At 36.2% G+C, this 4,848-nt stretch overlaps 1 long non-coding RNA gene across 1 annotated transcript; it reads right to left on the reverse strand.

Moving 5' to 3' along the window:
• Nucleotides 1-235: 235 nt before the first annotated feature.
• On the reverse strand, nt 236-3,392 carry LOC111750203 (uncharacterized). Its single transcript, XR_002785366.2, has 3 exons — nt 3,319-3,392; nt 2,873-3,058; nt 236-768 (listed from the first exon to the last, which is right to left on the reverse strand). It is a non-coding gene; the product is annotated as an uncharacterized LOC111750203 (long non-coding RNA).
• Between the last annotated feature and the right edge of the window lie 1,456 nt (nt 3,393-4,848).

Raw genomic sequence — 4,848 nt, forward strand, 5'->3', positions numbered from 1 at the left:
ATGAATCATTCAATTTTAAGCTCTGCAGCATATGGACAATTGCAAAATGCAGAGAGGTAAGAAAACACATTTGGTATTCCCATTTTATACACCTCATATTGAAGGTAAATGGCTTTGTTCTCCCAACGATTTTTCATCTAAATGATGAGGGCTCTTTCTTTCTTTTTTTTTTTTTTTTCCCTCCCCTCTCCTCTCTTCTTCCCTCCCCTCCCTCCCTTCTCCTTTTCTCTCTCTGTGTCATTTTGAAACAATTTCAAGTAAATAGCTGTTACCTTGTTGGCTAAATAACTTCAATGTACAGACCTTTGTATCACATGTACTGGTAGATCATTTCTCTTGAGCTGTCATTCCAGTAGCAATGATGGGTTTATAATGGTTCATCCAGCTATTACTTGATCAATAAAGCACATTCCCAAGACTTTAGCTAAAGGAAGTCTCTGACTATTGACAAAACAAAATCAAGGCTGTGGCACTGCATCACCAATCGAGGTGACTAAGGATACACTCAATGACCTAAGAGCTATCAATTTATCAATGAAAAAGAAAAGCCAACATACATTTCAAATGAAAATAGGTTTTAATATTTCTGTAGAGTCAAAAAGCTAAGACTGTTACAGCAGTACATGAAAATGTTCCCATTTCAGCAATGACTTTCAAAAACCTACCAATGTCATATTGTGAGGATGGATCAGACTATTCCTGTGTCCATAGTAGGTAAGTACTTTCCAAAGTGTTTTTAATTTTTTCCCTTATTTTTGGGTCTACCTCCTAAAAAAGTACATTACAGAAAAGTTAAAAAAAAAAAAGTTACAGAACATTAAAACCCAGTTTTAAAAGATTTTTAATTACATAAGCAATATATGAAAACTTTTTTATTATTTTTTAAATGTCAACAATACAAAAGTATATAGGCTAAAAGGAAAAGCCTCCCTTAAACACCCCTTCCCCATACACATCACTACACCTTCCTCCTCAGTAGTAACAATAGTCAGCAATTTGGAGAGTATCTTTACAGGCCTTTGTCTATGCATCAACATGTAACACAGAAGGGGAATCCCTGAGTGGTGCAAATGGCTAATGTGCTCAGCTGCTAACCAAAAGGTTGGAAGTTCAAGTCCACCCAGAGGTACCTTGGAAGAAAGGCCTGGCAATTCACTTCCAAAAAATTAGTAATTGAGAACACTATGCAGTACAGTCTACTCTGACACACATAGGGTCCCCAAGAGTTGGAATCAACTCAACAATAGCTGGTTACAAACGTGTAAGTACATACCCACCAAAATCCACTGCCATCAAGCCAATTTCGACTCGTAGCGACCCTACGTACATATACATAATTTATGTAATGTATATATGTAATATATGTATACATATGTAATATATGTAATAGAGGAGAGTGTTTTTCTAATAAATGAGATTATACTATATGTATTGTTCTATGAGTTGCTCCTCTTCATTTAACAGCTTGTCTCAGACATCACTCCAAGTTAGTATATTCAGATCAGAAGCTGAAAACTAGTAGCCCGCAGTCCACAAATCCTTTTAAATTTTTGGTTTTTGTTCATGGTATTTCTTTTTTTTTTTTTTTCAAAAAAAAAAAAAGTATTTTATTGTGTTTTCAGTGAAAGTTTACACAGCAAATTAGGTTCCCATTTAACAGTTTCTACACAATTTGTTCAGTGACATTGGTTACATTTTTTACAATATGTCAACTTTCTCATTATTTCTACTCTAGTTGTTCCATTTTCAGTAATCTAGTTTCTCGGCCCCCTTGCCTTCTCTCATCTTTGCTTTTGAGTAAATGTTAACCATTTGATCTCATATAGATGATTTTTTGAAGAAGCACAGTACTCACAGATGATATTGTTTATTTTATGCACCAATCTGTTATCTAGCTAAAAGATGACCTCCTGGTAGAGTTTTGGTTCAAGGTTTAAAGAGTACTTTAGTCTCGGGGAGTCTTCCAGTTTCAACCGGTCCAGTAAATCTGGACTTTTTTTTAAAGATTTTGAGTTCTGTTCCACATTTTGCTCCCATTCTATCAGGGTCCATCTATTGTGTTCCTGATCAGAACGGTCGGTAGTGGTAGCTGAGCACCATCTAGCTCTTCTGGTCTCAGGGTAGACGACGTCATGGTTCATGTAGATTATTAGTCCTTCTTTTAAATTTTTTATTTGTTTTCAACATATAAAAGTCCACATTTCCCATTTCTTAAAAAAAATATTAAAGATGTAGCAACAGTTTGTACAAGTCCTACATGGAACCAATGAGAAACAGGAGCTGCTTTCCAGGTACCATAAGCTCCCACCACCCCTATGTTCCACACCCAGGCTTGCCCTTTAGACTTTCTGAGTTTCCTACTCCTGATTAGATATACCTATGTTGTTCTTTTTAAAGGCTACATAATAACCCATAATACAGACACACCATAATTTATTTAACCATTACTCTATTTTCGAAACGTTTTTAAAGTTCAAGCTCCTAGGCTATGTTTGTAGGGTAGAACCAAATCCCAGATACAGAAATGAACTTCCCCTTATTTTTATTTGCTAGTTTATTTCTCGCCAAAGTTTTTTAATACAGCCTACATCCATAAGTGATAATGTCTTAACAAACCTCTACAAAAATACAAAGGATTCTTCTATATTTCTCCCTTTGAAAAATGATATTGTAATTGGGAGACCAGAGCCTGGAGTTGGGGGAGTGAATCCTAAAAGGCAAAGAAGATTCAACCCAAAGCTAATTGGAATGGATTCAAGATGTTATTTAGTTAAATCAGAATTTTTCTCTTAAAAAAAAAATGTGTCTCTGGCTTAAAAAAAAAAAAAAAAGTGACAAAGACCTGCTGAATAGTTAAGGTATTCCGTGGTACCTTTTATCGGCTGTATTTGTATTCTCCTTTTTCTGTCTTCCATACCCCTTGCTCAAAAAATCTCTAAGAGTATATGAAGTTTCCATCGTAGGGGTTTGCTACTGTGAAAATGGGAGAGCAATCTGAAAAGTTCAAACCTTATTCCTTCAGTGGGATGCTGTTCATGTCCATAAAGCTGACAGACCTCTTAACAAGACAGGCAAAAGCAGAGTTACAATTTAGTAACTGTAGTATACACTCGAGGCAAAAATCAAAGAACATGCAAATAGAAAGAAAATAGTTTTTTTTTTTTTTTAAATAGTCTATTGGCCAAAATAAGAAACACACGTGGAGTTTATATGATGCAGTTGCTGTTCTCAGAGGAACAGAATTTTTGCTTGTGTAACTTGATGTAAGAATTCTCCTGCTTGAAATAAAGAGTAGACACTGAGACAATATTTGCCTACCTCCCATGCTTTTTTTCCTCCTATTCAACTTATCGGAAAAATCCCAAAACTTGCCATTTTTTCTTCTAGTGGGCTACAGAGAATACAAAAGTAGAGAAATTTTTACATATTGTTAGTTTTCATGAGGATCACATTTATCTGGTCCATATTCATAACTCAGAAATAAACCGAAGCCTAACAATAGCCTATTGTTTTAACTGTATTTCTAACCAAAATTAAACTTTAATGATTCTTGCCAGTACATTTGAGACTTTGAAATAAACGTAGGTATCTATTGATACTCTTCTATGTGCTAAGGTATAAAGAAGAGCTGTCTAAGGTTGTTTTCAATAAAAAATATCCAGCGTCTGAAAGTTTTATGAAATGCAACAAATAAAATATTGTTGGAACAAACTACTTTTAACTAAAATTGTTCACCTATTTTGAAATAAATGATCCATGCATTTTATAGTCACTTTACTGCTGATTTGAACTATTAATATTTCCCAAGTAAACTAAAATCAAAACTTTAGATTTTATACAAAAGGAATCTTGCACTCCTTATAGAAGGAACTGAGCACTGTACTGATTAGATCACTCGGACTTCCCAGCTGATTTAATAGGCAACCTGGGCAGGGCTGCTCTGAGGTGTTTACATTACAACAATCCCTTTAAAAGAATAACAGAAATACTTGTAATTCCTTGCAGTAGTCTCTTCCCCATCCTTTGATGTTACAGATAAACTAAAAGCCGTCACTTCATAGTATTCTCATCTGGGTACTCCTAATATCTGCTCTTTTCCAATTATTAACATCAAATACATCTCAATGGAGGTTTGTTTGTTTGTTTTTTAATTGTAACCCCTATGACATTTGAATAATGGTAAAAAATCAAACTCCCAGAGGGCAAGGCAGGATTTGAGTCTTAGGTGAAATGCAGCAGATTCTCAGAGCTACTCATGTCTAGCAAAACCTGTGCCTTCCCTGTGCTCTGAGCTGCCCTTCTGGTCAGCATTCAGAGTAACCAAAGGCTGATAACCTTATCACTAAGCCATTGTGCATTCAACAAATATTTGTGTCTATGTGTACCAAGCACTGTGTTAGGTACTTGAGGTATAAAAGTGGGTAAGGCAGGTGACCTGCTTCCAGGAGGCTCACAGTGTAACACCTGGGCAGACAGGTGAAAATATAGTTACAAGGCATTGCGATGACGATGATAGCTGCTGTCAGGTTGATTCCGAATCATAGTGACCTTATATACAATAAAACAAAATGTTGCCTGGTCCTGCATAATCCTCAGGATCACAGGCATGTTCAAGTCCATTGTTGTGGCTATTGTGCCAATTCATTTTACCAAGGGTCTCCCATGCCCTCACTGACCCTCTACTTCCTTAAGCATGATGTCCTTCTCCAGCAATTGATCCTTCCTGAGGATGTCTCCGGAAGACCTGGTGGCATAGTAGTTAAGTGCTACGGCTACTAACCAAAAGGGCAGCAGTTCAAATCCACCAGGCGCTCCTTGCAAACCCTATGAGGCAGTTCTACTCTCGTA

This window comes from Loxodonta africana, chromosome 10 (assembly GCF_030014295.1).
Source record: "Loxodonta africana isolate mLoxAfr1 chromosome 10, mLoxAfr1.hap2, whole genome shotgun sequence".
Taxonomy (NCBI): domain Eukaryota; kingdom Metazoa; phylum Chordata; class Mammalia; order Proboscidea; family Elephantidae; genus Loxodonta; species Loxodonta africana.